Source organism: Carcharodon carcharias, chromosome 7 (assembly GCF_017639515.1).
Source record: "Carcharodon carcharias isolate sCarCar2 chromosome 7, sCarCar2.pri, whole genome shotgun sequence".
NCBI classification, from domain to species: Eukaryota; Metazoa; Chordata; class Chondrichthyes; order Lamniformes; family Lamnidae; genus Carcharodon; species Carcharodon carcharias.
The window spans coordinates 146269896-146288764 of record NC_054473.1 but is presented as its reverse complement, the minus strand read 5'-3'; the positions used below and the strand labels follow the sequence as shown (position 1 = coordinate 146288764).

General features: G+C 41.6%; 1 protein-coding gene across 2 annotated transcripts in view; it reads right to left on the bottom strand.

Annotated features, from left to right (window-relative positions):
• The window catches only part of itfg1 (integrin alpha FG-GAP repeat containing 1), a 292356-nt gene that overhangs the window by 230689 nt on the left and 42798 nt on the right, over positions 1-18869 (bottom strand). The window lies entirely within an intron of this gene.

Here is an 18869-nt window from a genome sequence, read left to right as displayed (position 1 = left end):
GGTAATGTTGTGATATGGTGGGATCAGTTGTGGTTTGAATTACTGTCCCTTTAATAATGATTAATAAAAATAATACATTTTCCTTAAACTCTACCTCTTTAACTAATCTCTTGACTATATGCTCTATGTAGCTTTGTATGGCTCAGGCCTAATTTTATTTTATAACACTCATGTGAAGTGCCTTGGGACATTTTATTTTGTTAAAAGGTGCTAAATAAATGCAACTTGCTGAACCTCATAGAAGCAAAATCCCAAACCTAATGTTAAGTGGTCCTTGGGCAGGAACCGAAGGTTGGTGGGGAAAGCCACATTTGGGTGGTCCTGAGCTATGGTTCTGGAGTTTGGCAGAACTGAGGTTAGGTTCACAAGCTGATTTTTGAGGTTGAAAGAGGTGAAAGAACATTCAAAAGCATGCTCCAGATCTGACAGCACTTACTTGTAAATTTCTAAGATTTCTCTACAAATATTAAGTTAAACGTTTTATGCTTGTCCAAGAACTAAACCAGTAAATACTTAGAAAACATACGTGCATTTACAGAGGCAAATAATAAAAAGAGTGTGACACACTGATAACTTAATCACCTTGTTTGCAAACAGAAAAAGTTTTTGATTGTTGCATTCAAATGCCAATTTGTGGTGGATTCTAAATTGGTGGAAATAACACTGTAGATGAGTGTAACCATAGTACATACATGTCACACTAAGTGCTTGTTGTAGAAAAATTAGTCCAAAGCTAGTCTTTTACCTCAAGCTGTTTTATTCTCAAGACAGCCCTCTTCAGCGTAGCAGACTTTTACAGTCTCGTCTACACTGGAGTATTACAGCTGTACCCATTTATAGGTGAACCAATGCCCATCACCTGTTTTAACAAGCAGTTGTCTCAACAACGTAATTGCTATAAAATATAATTACCAGTCAACAAGAAGATTGTTATTGGACCATGACAATGTTAATTATTGATACATTGACACACAAAGTTCTGAAGACTGCCAAATCAATTATGTAGGCAATCATGTTATAAATACAAAGTTTATAAGATTGTTATATTTTGGGACTGTCTCTTTAATGTAGGGTAAACTGAATGAATGGAGGGGTCATATGACCTACAATGAATCCTGCCCAACAGGAAGCTTGGGTGGCTTGGTTGTTAAAGGGGGCCCAGGTTGTTTTACTGGGAAGAAGGTGCAAGATGTTCACACTTGTAGATAATAGCAAGAACATCTGTGCTGACTATGGGTAGACTGTTAGTTGCCAAGTCTCACAGGGAGAAGTTAGAAATGTCAGGTTTTATAGACAGTTATACTTTAAACTGTCTATTTAATTTCAAGATAAAATGGAGTTAGAGGTCTAAAGCATGGCTGTTTAGCATTTTGATCTGGGCACAAGGCCCATGTGATTCACGTCACTATGAAGGTGGGCTTTGAGAGAGGGTCGGTCCTTTGGAAGTGTCAGGAAGAAATAATTTTCATAATGTTACTGGAATTTATTGTAAAGTAGAATAATACTGGGGTCTGTGTCTATGGGTGTGTGTGGCGGGGGGGGGAGGTGTGCATGTGTGTGTGGGGACTTGATTGAATTAAAGGCAGTTGATATAACAGATGATAAGCTAAGTTTGAAATGTTAAGTAGGTAAACATAGATGTAAAGGTAACATTTGTATTTTTAAATAAACCAGGCTAGCTTGAATTCAGAAGAGCAGGGAGGTGAAATGTTTCATCTTGCCAGGAGAAGCTAAGAAAGTTTATTTTTCCCAAAGATTACTGTTAAAATCAGTACTTTGATGAACTTTTATTATTAGAGAAGTAAAGTCCAAACACATAGTGATACAATGGGAATTTGCATTCAAAGGGGAAAATATGTATAAAAGAGAAAAGGCTATGTATAAGGACAGGCATTCTAAGAGCTAGTACAAGTGTGAAAGGCCTCCAGCATCTAAGCCTCAAGCTGTTGTTGACAAGGAACTGAAGCTGAACTCACTTTGTATTCGACTGTTCAGGGTATTGTGTGTTACTTTGCTTGTGTGTCTCACTGTTGCCTTAACAGAGGTGTAACCGGGGTTGAGATTAATTAGGGGATTTAGAAGTTATTAGTAGTAATTTGTAGATCTATGTATGTATTTAAAATCATTTCTTCTATTAATAAAGGTTTGGAAACCAATAAGACTTGGTGGCCTTCTTTTTACTGAATTCAAAGCCCGCATCTTGACACAAGTACAAATTGAAATAGTTGTGGCAACTGCTTCAAGTTTCCCTCTGGGATTCAGGCAGCTTGGCATTCATGATACACCTGCCATAACTGGAAGTCATGGTAGGATCGGCTTACAGAGTGTTTTCTTAAAATATCACAACCTCACAGTGGCAGCCTGCAAGGGTTAGACAGAGAGTAAGAGTGAGAGGGACAAAGACAGAGATAGATAGAGGCAGTCAATTCACCATGCAGAATGTGGGTGGGAGCTCATGCTCAGATTGAAGGGACCAGGTTGGTGAGGATTTAAATGTGGCTTGAAGTTTCATCTAGCTTTGGGAGGAATCTCCAGAGCAGCCCCCACTGTGAAAGTCAGTTCAGGGTTTAGAAATTACCTGGCCAGAAAAGGAAAAAGAAAGCACGCCATTAGGAGCTAAGAATAACTTTGGACTGGGTGGTGGGAGAATAGAGCTTCCATTTAAAGGACAGAGTGGCGAGGGATTTTTGGTTGTTTTAGAAGTTATATGGAGAAACATTTCTATAGCTTAGAGTATAAGTTGCCTAATGAGATAGTGTTTAGTCAAAGTTGCTTTCTGTTTATATCAATGGTGCCCAATCAAGGGGAAATCTCGGTGTGTAGCCTCAGTGATGTCAGTAAGCAGGCAGACAACCAATCAAATTGAAGTATTCACCCATAACAAAGTACAAAATTAAAAGTACTTAAAGTTCTTGACTTTTAATTTAATTTTTCAGGTGGTAAAATAAATGTATGACTGTATCAAAATAGAAGCTAAAATAAAGAAAACAAAAAAAACAGAATTACCTGGAAAAACTCAGCAGGTCTGGCAGCATCGGCGGAGAAAAAAAGAGTTGACGTTTCGAGTCCTCATAACCCTTCAACAGAACTGAGTGAATATTAGGAGAGGGGTGAAATATAAGCTGATTTAAGGTATTGGTGGGGGAGGGGGGGTGGGAGGAGACGATGGGGGGAGTGGTGTGGTTGTAGGGACAAGCAAGCAGTAATAGGAGCAGATAATCAAAAGATGTCACAGACAAAGGAGCAAAGAGGTGTTGAAGGTGGTGATATTATCTAAACGAATGTGCTAATTAAGAATGGATGGCAGGGCACTCAAGGTACAGCTCTAGTGGGGGTGGGGTGGAAAGACTAGCAGGGCATACAAGATTTAAAAATAATGAAAATAGATGGGAAAAGAAAAATCTATATAAATTATTGGAAAAAACAAAAGGAAGGGGGAAGAAACAGAAAGGGGGTGGGGATGAAGGAGGGAGTTCAAGATCTAAAGTTGTTGAATTCAATATTCAGTCCGGAAGGCTGTGAAGTGCCTAGTCCGAAGATGAGGTGCTGTTCCTCCAGTTTGCGTTGGGCTTCACTGGAACAATGCAGCAAGCCAAGTACAGACATGTGGGCAAGAGAGCAGGGTGGAGTGTTAAAAAGGCAAGCAACAGGGAGGTTTGGGTCTTTCTTGCGGACAGACCGCAGGTATTCTGCAAAGCGGTCGCCTAGTTTACGTTTGGTCTCTCCACTGTAGAGACCGCATTGGGAGCATCGTTGGGGGAAATGCAAGTGAAATACTGCTTCACTTGAAAGGAGTGTTTGGGCCCTTAGATGGTGAGGAGAGAGGAAGTGAAGAGGCAGGTGTTGCATCTTTTGCATGGGCATGGGGAGATGCCATAGATAGGGGTTGAGGAGTAGGGGGTGATGGAGAAGTGGACCAGGATGTCCCGGAGGGAACGATCCCTATGGAATGCTGGCGGGGGGGGGGTGGCGAAGGGAAGATGTGTTTGGTGGTGGCATCATGCTGGAGTTGGTGGAAATGGCGGAAGATGATCCTTTGAATGTGGAGGCTGGTGGGGTGATAAGTGAGGAGAAGACATTCCCCCCAACTTACTCTACTGCATTCGTTGCTCCCAATGCGGTCTCCTCTACATTGGAGAGACCAAACGTAAACTGGGCGACCGCTTTGCAGAACACCAGCAGTCTGTCCGCAAGAAAGACCCAAACCTCCCTGTCGCTTGCCATTTTAACACTCCACCCTGCTCTCTTGCCCACATGTCTGTCCTTGGCTTGCTGCATTGTTCCAGTGAAGCCCAACGCAAACTGGAGAAACAGCACCTCATCTTCCAACTAGGCACTTTACAGCCTTCCAGACTGAATATTGAATTCAACAACTTTAGGTCTTGAACTCCCTCCTCCATCCCCACCCCCTTTCCGTTTCTTCCCCTTTCCTTTTGTTTTTTTTCCAATAATTTATATAGATTTTTCTTTTCCCACCTATTTCCATTATTTTTAAATCTTGTATGCCCTGCTAGTCTTTTCACCCCACCCCCACTAGAGCTGTACCTTGAGTGCCCTGCCATCCATTCTTAATTAGCACATTCGTTTAGATAATATCACCACCTTCAACACCTCTTTGTTCCTTTGTCTGTGACATCTTTTGATTATCTGCTCCTATTACTGCTTGCTTATCCCTACAACCACACCACCCTCCCCCCCCTCCACCTTAAACCAGCTTATATTTCACCCCTCTCCTAATATTCACTCAGTTCTGTTGAAGGGTCATGAGGACTCCAGACGTCAACTCTTTTCTTCTCCGCTGATGCTGCCAGACTTGCTGAGTTTTTCCAGGTAATTCTGTTTTTGTTTTGGATTTCCAGCATCCGCAGTTTTTTGTTTTTAGCTCTGACCTAAAATAAAGATACAGACAGGTAAGAAAAAAGTTTTTAAAATGTGGCATTTTTAAATAATTGTGGAGAAATTCAACAGTCCAAAACATAGAATTAATTTTTCAGGGCCAGTAAAGGTGGTTAGCAGAATTTATGAAATTAGTATGACGTCTAAAACTTCATTCAACAAGTATATTGGCATCCATCTGTCTTGGGAGGCGATGGACTGTGCCCAATGTGTTTTATCCAGGACTTTTAAGAGGCTTGTAGCATTTGAATGGAAGTACCAGGCAGTACTCCCAAATGACTTAGTGAATAAACACCTGTATAATTTTTCACATATATCTAGCTATTCAATCAACCCAAGCTGCTCCTCAGCATTTTTAAACCATAAGGTGACCTCACCTGCCTGATAGTTTTTTTTTTATATATTTGTTTCCAGGATATGAAATTACTGGCAAAGAAGCACTTATTGCCCATCTCAAATTACCCTCAAGGTGATGGTGGTGAGCAACCTTCTTGAACTGCTGCAGTCCATTTGGTGCAGGTGCTGCTAAGTAAGGAGTTCCAGGATTTTATCCTACAATGATGGGACAGCAATATATTTCCAAGTGAGAATGGTGTGCAACTTGGGAGGTGGTAGGGTTCTATAGAGATTGCAGGTTTGAAAGGTACTGGTGAAGAAGCCTTGGGAGTTGCTGCAGAACACCTTGTAGCACACACTGTAGCCAAGCTGAGCTGGTGGTGAAGAGAGTCAATATTTAAGGAGATGGATGGAGTGCCAATCAAGCAAGTTGCTTTGTTCTGAATGGTGTTGAGCTTGAGTGTTTTTGGCTATTTGAAGATGTGCTTACAGGATGAACACGCATAACACTTAACTGCCCTCTTCCTTGAAAAGGTCTATGACTTCATATGGAAACAAGCACAATGCTGCTGGTCCTGGCACCCACTCTTTTTATAAGTAAATAAAAAATAAAACAGCACATCCCTAGAAACACCCAATATTATCCCTTACCCTCGAAATCTGGAGGAAAGGCTGTAACACGCTCATCCCCAGAGGGTTGTGGATGCTCCATTGCTGAGTATATTCAAGACTGAGATCAATAGATTTTTGATCTCTCAAGGAATCAAGGGAAATGGGGAGCTGGCAGGAAAATGGAATTGAGATAGATGATCAGCCATGATCAGAATGAATGGCAGGGCAGGATCGATAGGGCCTAGTGGTCTATTTCTGCTCCTATTTCTTAAAATGGAAGTGGACCTTCTGGTCCTCTCACTCATGTAGCACATTAGCAAGCTCCTAAGGGACTTCTGTACCAGTAGCCTTAATGTTTAGCAAGAAGGACATCATGGGGTTATGGTAGCTACTTCAAAAGGGACAAATTATATTATTCTAACAACTGGTCAACAAATTTTAAAGTCACGAATGTCATCATGAGCAATTCTAATTGTAGCTCATTATCTCTCCTCAACCTCTCCACTGTCTTTATCACTGCAGAGAATGGAGTGGTCAGTAATGAATGAATTCAAGAATACTTACTCTGGAGATAAAAACAGCTAATCTATTATTAGTAAAAATTGAGAAAAGGTTACAGTAATAGGTTAATTGCTGAACATTCAGAATATGTCCAGTGTTAGAAGTAATGACAATCTGGAAGTGTATCACAAAGTTTTACAATGCATAATGTTATCTGATATATAGCATTTTCCAAATTTTCTGTTGTTGTCCTTGGTGACCTACTGTGACTCTGCATCTTTCTGGCCAGGATTTTAGAACAAAAGCATTGGAATGACCCTGAGTCCAAAATATTCTATTTTCAAAGGAGAAATGAACTCAGCTACAGCTTTCCAGGTATGTATCTCCGAGAGCTGGTACTCAAATTATCTAATCACATGATGGCACAGGGCCTCCAACTACACAATCTGATTGTCTTAAATTGTCAAACCTTGGAGTTGATTGCAATGGATGTTTTGACTATATATTTCCACAGAATGATTGTAATAGGTAGGGTGGTGACCAGCTCATTACTGAGGGGGTTTTGCCCTTCTACTGACAAGAACATTTTTCTTTTTACCCACACCTACTTCCGTCAAGTATACATTCAACTTTTTTTTTTCTACACATTCTTATTTTTTAGTCATGTGTTCCAATCTCTCTCATGAGGTGAATGATCCATACAGGTCAGGCTTATGACTCAAGACTCTCACTAGAAGAACATATTGAAATTAAGTGCTACCGTGGGGCTAATTTGGTCAAGTTCTATAATCACGCCAAAATCTCTTTCTGCTTACATACAACCAGTTCAGCATCATTTATCAAGTAGGTATGTTTCCCATACTTCCTTCTGTGTGATAACTGCTATGTAAGCAAGCACTAGCATTTATAGGACAATACATTCTCAGGCAAAGCATACTTTTTTTTATTCATTCATGAGATGTGGGCATTGCTGGCTATTCTTTCGTAATCGCGCTTGAGAAGGTGCCTTCTTGAACTGCTGCAGTCTATGTGGTGTATGTACACCCACAGTGCTGTTAGGGAGGGCGTTCCAGGATTTTGACCCAGCAACAATGAAGGAACGACAATATAATTCCAAGTCAGGATGGTGTGCATCTTGGAGGGAAACCTGGAGGTGGTGGTGTTCCCAAGCATCTACTGCCCTTGTCCATCTAGGTGGTAGAAGTCGCGGATTTGGAAGGTGCTGTCGAAGGAACCTTGCTGAATTGCTGCAGTGCATCTTGTAGATGGTACCTACTGCTGCCACTGTGCGTCAGCAGTGGAGGAAGTGAATGTTGAAGGTGGTGAAGAGCGTGCCATCAAGCGGGCTGCTTTGTCTTGGATGATGTTGACCTTCTTGAGTATTGTTGAAGCTGCACTCATTCAGGCAAGTGGAGAATTTTCCATCACACTCCTGACTTGTGCCTTGTAGATGGTGGACAGAGGATGAGTTACTCACTGCGGAATTCCCAGCCTCTGACCTCCTCCTGTAGCCACAGTATTATATGGCCGGTCCAGTTAGGTTTCTGGTCAACGGTAACCCCCGGAATATCGATATTGGGGGATACAGCAATGGTAACTGCATTGAGTGTCAAGCAGAAGTGGCTGGATTATCTTTTGCTAGAGATGGCCATTGCCTGACACTTGTGTGGCACGAATGCTATTTGCCACTTGTTAGCCCAAGCTTGAATGTTGTCCAGGTCTTGCTGCATATGGACATGGACTGCTTCAATATCTGAGGAGGTGCAAATGGTGCTGAACATTGTGCAATCACCTGTGAACATCCCCACTTCTGACTTTATGATGGAGGGTGGGTCATTGGTGAAACAGCTGAAGATGGTTGGGCCTAGGACACTAGCCTGAGAAACTCCTGCAGTGCTCTCCTGAGATGGAGATAATTGGCCTCCAACAACCACAACTATCTTCCTTTGGGCTAGCTAAGACTTCAACCAGTGGAGAGTTTTCCCTAATTCCCATTGCCTTCAGTTTTGCTAGGGCTCCTTGATTCCACACTTGGTCAAATGCTGTCTTGATGTCAAGGGCAGTCACTCTCACCTCACCTCACCTCAGGAATTCAGCTTTTATCCGTGTTTGGGCCAAGGCTGTAATGAGGTCAGAAGCTGACTGCTCCTGGCGGAACCCAGACCATGCATCAGTTAGCAGGTTTTTGCTTTATCAGTGCTACTTGATAGCACTGTCGATGATATCTTCCATCACTTTGTTGATGATCGAGAATTGACTGTTGGGGCGGTAATTGGTCAGGGTGGATTTGATTTGCTTTTTCCCACATTCACAAGTAGATGCCAGTATTGTAGCGTTCAAGGTTGAAATATTGGAACTTATATCCATTATGTGAACTTAATATGAGCAACCCAAAAGCAATATAAGATTCAGAAGTGTTTCATCATGGTACCTTTGGGGAAGATGTTAGCATTTATTACTCTACAAAAGTTGTAATATCAGTTAAAATACATTAAAAGTGTCAATAGAACTGAATTATAAATATTTTAAAAACAAAACCCAGTAACAAAAATTGGAAAGAAAACCATCTTGTCTGCACAGCAGACTCGCTTAATACAACTACCTGAAGTCCCAAGTGAATTGAACCTGAAGATACCTAAAACTAATATTACTGTATACAAGTTGGAAGAACCTATAACCCTACCGAGAGTGGAATGATCGAAAACAACGACCACTACCTTGCTGTAATTATTAGTTATCACTTTATGGACAAGGTTGAATTAGAAAAAAATCTTCAGATCAAATACGTTCTCAGTATCATGCATAAAAGAAATATTTCAGTTCACATCCTCCAATGAAATGGAAGTCGAGCTTAGTCTTATTTACCTAGTTTTTAATTAACCAGCAGTATGATGCATTTTTTAAGCATTTTGCATTAAGACTACATAATTCCACTATTTCCCAACTGTGAGAGTTTCCACTCTGAGCTGAGGCTCTTCGGAAAATGGCAAAGAATAATTTGGCTTTTCATTAGGGGGAATAAAAATCCAATATGCAAGGGAAGGAAAGAAAAAAAAATGCCCAGCTTACTCCCTTGTGGCTTGCATGGAACTACCATAGGCAGAGAACAAAGTCCCAAGTCACATGCTTTTGCCTTCAGGTGTGGAATGATTGGCAGCAAGTTGGTCCCAAAAGGAGACACACAAAATGATGTAAACAATAATGGAACCCACTACATCTCTATGATATGTAAACCTCACAATACTGTTTCTCCATCCAGACTAAATCTATTTATAACAAAAACAAAAATACCTGGAAAAACTCAGCAGGTCTGGCAGCATTTGGGGAGAGGAGCACAGTTAACGTTTCGAGTCGGAATGACCCTTCAACAGAACTAAGTGAAAATAAAAATGAGGTGAAATATAAGCTGGTTTAAAGGGGGGTGGGACAAGTAGAGCTGGATAGAGGATCAGTGATAGGTGGAGATAGCCAAAAGATGTCACAGACAAAAGGACAAAGAGGTGTTGAAATTGGTGATATTATCTAAAGAATGTGCTAATTAAGGGTAGAAAGCAGGACAAGCAAGGTACAGATAGCCCTAGTGGGGGTGGGGTGATGGAATCAAAAAAGGCTAAAAGGTAGAGATAAAACAAAGGATGGAAATACATTTAAAAATAATGGAAATAGGTGGGAAAAGAAAAATCTATATAAATTATTGGAAAAAAAGGGTGGAGGGGGGTCGGAAAGGAGGTGGGGATGGAGGAGAGAGTTCATGATCTAAAATTGTTGAACTCAATATTCAGTCCAGAAGGCTGTAAAGTGCCCAGTCGGAAGATGAGGTGTTGTTCCTCCAGTTTGTGTTCAGCTTCACTGGAACAATGCAGCAGGCCAAGGATGGGCATGTGGGCATGAGAGCAGGGTGGTGTGTTGAAATGGCAAGTGAAAGGGAGGTCTGGGTCATGCTTGTGGACAGACCGAAGGTGTTCTGCAAAGCGGTCACCCAGTCTACGTTTGGTCCCTCCAATGTAGAGGAAACCGCATTGGGAGCAACGAATGCAGTAGACTAAATTGAGGGAAGTGCAAGTGAAATGCTGCTTCATTTGAAAGGAGTGTTTGGGCCCTTGGACGGTGAGGAGAGTAAAGGGGCAGGTGTTGCACCTTCTGCAGTTGCATGGGAAGGTGCCGTGGCAGGGGGTTGAGGTGTAGGGGGTGATGGAGGAGTGGACCAAGGTGTCCTGGAGGTAACGATCCCTGCGGAATGCCATCGGGGGGGGGGGGGGGGGGGGGGGGGGGGGGGGGGGGGGGGGGAGGTGAAGGGAAGATGCGTTTGGTGGTGGCATCATGTTGGAGTTGGCGGAAATGGCGGAGGATGATTCTTTGAATGCGGCGACCGGCGGGGGATAAGTGAGGACAAGGGGGACCCTATCATGTTTCTGGGAGGGTGAAGAAGATGTGAGGGCAGATACGCGGGAGATGGGCTGGACACGGTTGAGGGCTCTGTCAACAACCGTGGGTGGAAAGCCTTGGTTAAGGAAGAAGGAGGACATGTCAGAGGAACTGTTTTTGAAAGTGGCATCACCAGGACAGATGCGACGGAGGCGAAGGAACTGAGAGAATGGGATGGATTCCTTACAGGAAGCGGGGTGTGAGCAGCTGTAGTCGAAGTAGCTGTGGGAGTCGGTAGGCTTGTAATGGATATTGGTGGACAGTCTATCACCAGAAATTGAGATGGACCATGTGAAAATGATGGAGGGGTGGAAATTGGAAGCAAAATTAATAAATTTTTCCAGGTCCCGACGAGAGCATGAAGCAGCACCGAAGTGATCATCGACGTAGCGGAGAAAGAGTTGTGGGAAGGGGCTGGAGTAGGACTGGAACAAGGAATGTTCCATATACCCCATAAAGAGACAGGCATAGCTGGGGCCCATGCGGGTACCCATAGCCACACCTTTTATTTGGAGGAAGTGAGAGGAGTTTAAGGAGAAATTGTTCAGTGTGAGAACGAGTTCAGCCAGATGGAAGAGAGTAGTGGCGGATGGTGATTGTTTGGGCCTCTGTTCGAGGAAGAAGCGGAGAGCCATCAGACCATCTCGGTGCAGGATGGAGGTGTAGAGGGATTGGACGTCCATGGTGAAGAGCAAGCGGTTGAGGCCAGGGGACTGGAAATTGTTGATATGATGTAGGGTGTCAGAGGAATCATGGATGTAGGTGGGAAGGGACTGGACAAGGGGAGAGAGAATGGAGTCAAGATAGCAAGAAATGAGTTCCGTGGGCAAGAACAGGCTGACACGATCGGTCTGGCGGGCCAGTCCTGTTTGTGGATTTTGGGTAGGAGGTAGAAGCGGGCCTTCTGAGGTTGGGCGACTATCAGGTTGGAAGTTGTGGAAGGAAGATCTCCAGAGGGGATAGGTCAGTAACAGTCCTGGAAACAATGGCTTGATGTTCAGTGGTGGGGTCATAGTCCAGAGGGAGGTAAAAGGAAGTGTCTGTGATTTGACGCTCAGCCTCTGCGAGGTAGAGGTCAGTGCGCCAGACAACAATAGCACCACCCTTTTCAGCGAGTTTGATGACAATATTGCGGTTGGACCTGAGAGAACGGAGTGCAGCAAGTTCAGAGAGTGACAGGTTAGAGTGGATGAGAGGAGCAGAGAAATTGAAATGACTAACGTCACGCCGACAGTTCTCAATGAAAAGATCAAGAGAAAGTAAGAATCCAGAGGGAAGGGTCCAGGTGGAGGATATTGGAGGTGGGTAAAAGGATCCATTGAACAGGAAGAGGACTCCTGCCCAAAGAAGTGAGCACGGAGACGAAGGAGGCGGAAGAAGAATTCAGCATCGTGCCGAGACCAAAATTCATTGATATGAGGGTGTAAGAGTATGAAACTAAGTCCTTTGCTGAGCACTGAACGTTCTGCTTCGGAGAGGGGAAGGTCAGGAGGTTTGGTGAATACACGGCCGGGGCTGGGATTGGAAGACGGGATGCGGACAGAGGGACAGGCAGAAGTGGAGGATCCTGGATGGGTGTTGGTGTCGATGAGTGGTTGGAGCTTGCGTTTCTTGTTGAGACGTCGGATGAGACGAAGAATAAAATGAAACTGGGGGCACACGCAGCTTTGAAAAAGGGTGCAGCGGTGCTGCTGGAGGGAGAGGTCGGGTGTGTTCATATGGCGGCGCATGGCACTGAGTGTGGATCTCAGAATGCGACAAGAACAGCAGTCCGAGGAGCGTTGTATGTCCCGGAGATACCTGTAATCCTGGGTGGGTTTGAAACATGAGGGATGGAACTTCATGAAATCCACATGGGGTAAGTCGGAGATGGTCACTGAGGAAGGAAATATGGCTGTGAAAGCAGGTTTTAGTAAACACCTTGTCAAACACCAGGAGAGAAATGGAAAGCAATGAAGGTGAACAAGGCAAAAGAGAGATACGAAAATCCTGACGGAGAGAAGATCAATAATTCTTCAAGGTAGGCATTCTTTGAAGAGAAGTGGCAGTCAATTAAACACTAAGTTAAAAGCAAAAAAACTGTGGATGCTGGAAATCCAAAATAAAAACAAAAATACCTGGAAGAACTCAGCAGGTCTGGCAGCATCTGTGGAGAGGAGCACAGTTAACATTTCGAGTCCGAATGCCCCTTCAACAGAACTAAGTAAAAATAGAAGAGAGGTGAAATATATGCTGGTTTAAGGGGAGGGTGGGACAAGTAGAGCTGGATAGAGGATCTGGGGAATCTATTTATAATTTATATTCAATATCAATTTGCAAAATGACATTTATTTTAATTTTAGTAAGTTAAATAGTATGTATAAGTTAATTAACAAGTGAACTCTGAATTCAAAGTGCAATACTATAATAAGTTCCCATGAGGGGGAATTTTTTTTTGCTATCTCAATTTCAACCATACTAAAATAGATCAGGAAATCAATTCCATTTTCTGTGCAAATGGCACTTTTCAATTTGAAATTTAAGGTTCCATTTCCTGTAATGTCAGATTTCTTTGGAATTCATTAGCAAGTGAAGTCTATCATTGGGCTTCAGTGTCAATACTAATTTTGAATATTTTTACTGATTAAATAAAATTCTTCCTCTTTGGTCGCTGAAGTCCTAGTTCTATGTCACAATATTTAAGGGGACGACGGTTATCAGAGAGCCTAAAAGCTGCTACCTCTAAAGTAATATACAGTTGCTCTTCATCACTGAAGGGCAGATGCATCAATTAATCTGAATAATTACAGTTACTGTCCAGTTTATGGATTACTACACTGTTCACACAATGGCAAAAAAAAAACACAAAAACAAAAAAAATGCTGGAAATACTCTGCTTAGGTAGCATCAGAACTGAAGAAAGATAGAAATGCAAGAGTTTTTAAACCAGTATAAGGGAAAAGAAGTTAAGAAGAACAAAAGGGAAGATCTGTGATAGGGTGGAGGACAGATTAACTAACAAAATATTTAATGATGCAAAAGCCAAAGAGAGTGGTAATGGGTATAGTAAAGGAACAATAGGTTGTGTCCAGATGAGGCATGAATGGCTATATAGCAGCCAATGAATGCAACATGAAGGGATAAAGAAAGAAACAAGACAGCAAAGAAAAAACAGAACAAAATAGAAGCAGAGGTTATAATCTAAAGTTGTTGAACTCAATATTGAGTCCAGAAGGCTGTAGAGTGCCAACACAAGATGAAATGCTGTTCCTCAAGCTTGTGTTGAGTTTCACTGGAATACTGTAGCAGGACAGGAAGGTGTCAAGAGAATGGTGAAGAACTAAAATGACAAGCGAAAGGAAACTCAGGATAGAAGTAAAATAATGTGGATGGTGGAAATCTGAAAAAACAGAAAAAGATGGAAAAACTCAGCAGGTCTGGCAGCATCTGTGGAGAGAGAAACAAAGTTAACGTTTTGAGTCAGTATGACTCTTCTTAAGAGCATGACTCAAAAAGTTAACTCTGTTTCTTTCTCCAAGGAAGCTCAGGATCATGCTTGCAGATGGAATGGAGGTGTTCCGCCACGCGGTCACCGGGTCTATGTTTGGTCTCCCCATTGTAGATGAGGCTACATCATGAACGGTAAATACAGTACGCTAAATTGAAAGATGTACAAATAAATCATCATTTCACTTGGAAGGAGTGTTTGGAGCGTTCGATGGCGTAAGGGAAAAGAGGTGAAATGACAGGTATTGCATCTCCTACACTTGCACAGAAAGCTGCTACAGAGAAAAGGAGGGGATGTTAGGGGTGACTGAGGAGTGGAGCAGGGTGTCACAGATGGAATGGTCCCAACTGTCATAACAAATAAAAACCGAATCAATGACAAATCATGAAATATTGAACAAAAGTTTTCTGATTTATCAGCATGCTTTCATTGTCATTTAAAAGGTTAAAACAGGTTAAAAAATCATTCTCAGGGTGTGGGTGCTGTTGGCAATGCCAATATTTATTGTCCATAGTCGTCCTCGAGAAGGTATTGGTAATGCGTCTTTTGAACTGCTACAGCCTGTATGGTGAAGGTATTCCAACACTGCAGTTTGGTAGGGAGTTCTAGCATTTTGAGCCACTGAAGCAACAGTGATAGATGTCCAAGTCAGTATGTGACCTAGAGGGGAACTTGGAGGTGATGACATTATGTTTTTCATTCGGAAGTGAAAAAATGTTTCCAATTTTACATTTTAAACAACCATAGCACTGAAAACATAATTTTGTAAAATAGTCACTTGGTAGTATAGAACTTGAGTATTGATGCAAAAAGAGACAGGCTGTCAAAGCTTCTCATCATGCATTCATCAGACAGACGCAAGAATGCCAAACTTCAAAGGGAGCAATAATTTATATTGCATTAGAAAAGAACGCTGATTGGTTGGTAAGTCGACTCTGGTTGAGGCGTTGCCATGGAGAATGTACCAGAGAATTACTGACCCCCACACTTTTGTTTAATTCAAGAAAGTGCAATACTTTGACATGTTCCTTTTCCCTGCAGGGCAAGACACTGTATGAATATATGTAGCTGCTAGCAAGTTTAAGTGAGTCACATTGCGAGTCCAACCAAAAATTTTAAACGACTGGTACATCATACAAACAGCACATCACTTCAGCTATCTGCAATAGGCAGAGTACTTACCGCACCAGCCATGCTTGCAAAACACCGAACATAATATCTACCGTTCGGTGCGATTCCACAATTGGCCGACACTTGCTGAACAATTCTGCATGTGCTAAGAATTACACCCACAACTAATTTAGGAATAATTAAGTTTACTGATAACTTAACTTGTTTGTTTCTGTTTCTGGGACCTTGTTGGGTGCAAACAGGCTGCCACATCTCCCTTTGTTAAGAGTAAAATACTTGGGATCTCCTGAAGTCATGAAAGGTGCTATATAAATATGCATTATTTCTTCCATCACTTATATTGATGAGTTCTTAATCAAATGAAGTGAATAAATATTACAAGTGAACAAGTTATATAAAATTAAATAGAGTATATAGCGTATTAAGCCATTCAGTCCTGTGAATGGCTGATCCATACCTGGATTCTATTTATCACCTTGATACTATTACTTAAAAAGTATCTATCCAGTATTGACAACATTTTGAGGATAAAGCTCCAGATATGCACTACAGTATGTGTGAAAAATGAGATTCCTGACTTCATTCCTAAATAGCCTAGTTCTAATCTTTATGTACTCTCGGTCTGGATTCAGCCACCAGGCGAAATACTTTCTCCGTACCCTATAAAATCCATTATAAAAGAGTTTGATTAGATCACTCAACAACCTGGGTTCTATTCACAAGTTTAGTTTGCTATCTAAGCCCAGGTATCATTCTGACAAATTTGCAGTGTACCCACTTTAAGATCAATATATGTTTCCTGAGCTATGGTGTCTAGAAATTAAAGCATTATTCCAGATGGAGTCTGACCAAGGTTCCACAGGAATAAATCATCACTTCCTCACTTCTGAAGGTTGGAAGTATTTTGTGGAGGCATCAACTCTCTGGTAATTTGGTAGTGGTGACAATTTTACAGCAAAAAGCACCAACAGTAACTGAATTGTTTTTGAAGCATAATCACTGTTATAATGTCAGAAAACCCAACAGCTAATTTGCACATGCCAAGGTCCTGTAAACAGCCATGAGTTAAATGATCAGTTTGGCTGTTTTGGTGGTGTTGGTTGAAGGATTAATATTGGTCTGGATTGTAACAAATCCTTTGCTCTTTTTTTTTAGTAATGACACAAGATTGTTTATTCCCACCTGAGCAAGGAGACTTAGTTCATCATCTTACCTTGAAACATGACATCAAAAAAAACGCAGCATTCTTTTAGTACTGCACTGAATTAATAGTCTGGTAATTATCATTGTTTGCAAAAGTTAATGAAACTATCATTGAAAAAAGAAAAGTTGGGTAGTATTTAATGGAGGCGACGGGGGGTCTCACCTACCTGCTGGAGAGCTGGTGAAAGGAATGTCTGCCTTATTAAATGCCTGAGAGGCACTTGAGTGGCCAGCTGCAGACCTCTCCCAGCATCAAGAACACTGGGGGTGAAAATCTTGCCCCCCGAGAGCTGCCAGCCAATTAGGCTCACAGTTGTCCATTGCAGGCAGCAGGGGGAAGCAGATGCAGCTGCTTGCAATGCACCCAGGAGAGGTCTAAGATTGCCGAGTGACCCTCAGGTGAGCGAGAGTAGGATGGGTATCACAGGACGGGAAGATGGGCTTCCGCAGCAAGGGCAGGGTATGGTTCTCAGCCAACCCTCCTTCCTGATGTTGGATTCCTCAATCAGGCACTTGCTGCCTTTGAATGAGGGACACCTCTTGGGAGTCTGCAAGCAAATATGATAGGGTGTATGGCCAGTCAAAACACTGCACTTATGGCAGCGTGATCTGATTTGAAAAATACCTGCCAAACCTTTTGCACACATACATTTTAAACACAGTAGTACATGCCTATCTGTCTCCAGATAACTCAAAGATGTAAAGACATTATTACACTGTGCCTGGCAGTGGCTAGTTCGTCAAGACCAACTTATGCATTTGCAAACTGAAACACAATCTCCTATTCGTCTTCCCGAGAGCAGTTATCAAATCTAAGTAAATTGAATAACATTTGCAAACTGAACCAAATGTCATGCGACAGAACCTCCAGAAATGGGTAATCCAACAAACAATCCATTCAGGAAGATAGCAGTGCTGAGAGTGAAGTGCACACTGGAGATAAGTTTTCAATTGGTTGTAATAACAAAAGCACCACATTGTCAATTGAGAATACACTGCAACTGGTTTTCTCCTAAAGTACTCACAAATATGTCATGAAACTCACCTATTATTGTGGTTTATTGTAAAGTAGGTTTATGGGTGTGAGTGTAGATGGCTCTGTCTGTGTGATTGAATTGAATTAGAGTCAGATAGACTGCAAGCTTGAAATTATCAAAAGAAGTTAGGGGTAAAAGACAAATGAAATGCTAATGAGTAAACATGGATGAAGGCTTAGCATGTAGGGTGTAAAAGAAATTTACATTTTTAGATAAGTGGGTTGTTTGGGTTTCAAAAGGATAATAGGATATTTACAACTAACAAAATAAGCAAGACCAAAGGTGCTGACCATATTGGCAACATGAAAGAATTTTATATTATGAAAAAAGTAAATTTCCAAAGACAAATAGAACTATGAATTTACAGATTAAAGAGAGGGAAACATATATAAAGAAGGATGGTATGTTATGTTGGGGGGCCATGCAAGATCTAAAAGGACTGTGTAAAACAGCGATGGGGAAGCCTCCAGCCACTTTTGGAGAAGTCTGCTGTATCCAGTAACCAAAGGTGGAGGAAAGCCTTTGGAATTCCACTGTTGAGTGGGTGCTGTGGTAAACATGCTGGCTTGCCCATTTAAATTTAAAATCTATTTGGGACTGTTGCCTTAAAGGGGGCGTGTATTTGGGAGTCAGGTTAATTAGGGATCTGTTATAGTATTAAGTCATTGTAATCTTACGTATGTGCTTGAAATATTTTCTTTCATTAATAAATGTTTTAACTTAGTTTTTAAAATCCCTAAAAATCTGGGTGGGATTATAACTTGTGAACTCAGTGCACAAATCTTCTCGTAATAAATACAATTTGCAAAATCATTGTGATAGCATGGCCAAGTTTCCCTTGTGGATCTGGTCCACCTGGCACACATCACTTGCCACGTCATAACAAACAATCTCCCTAACCAAACAGATCGTGTCAATTTGCTCCAATAATTTAGAAGACCCAAAGTATATTCAAAACATTTTATAACCTGTGGCTATTATGTGGCTGAAACCTGAATTTTATACAACAGAAAGCATTATATGTACTGCATGAAATGTCATAGTCTACCCAGATAATGAAATTCCCTTTTCACCTTAATAATTAATACCTTAATGTGGAGTTTAATTCCTTGATTAATTAATTATTTATTCTAAATTAACAATAAATAAACCACCTGAACACAATTTTATTTGGAGCATTTATCTGTTTGTAGCTGCTAAATTTCCTTAAAAATAACAAATACTATGGGATGCAGTCTGAA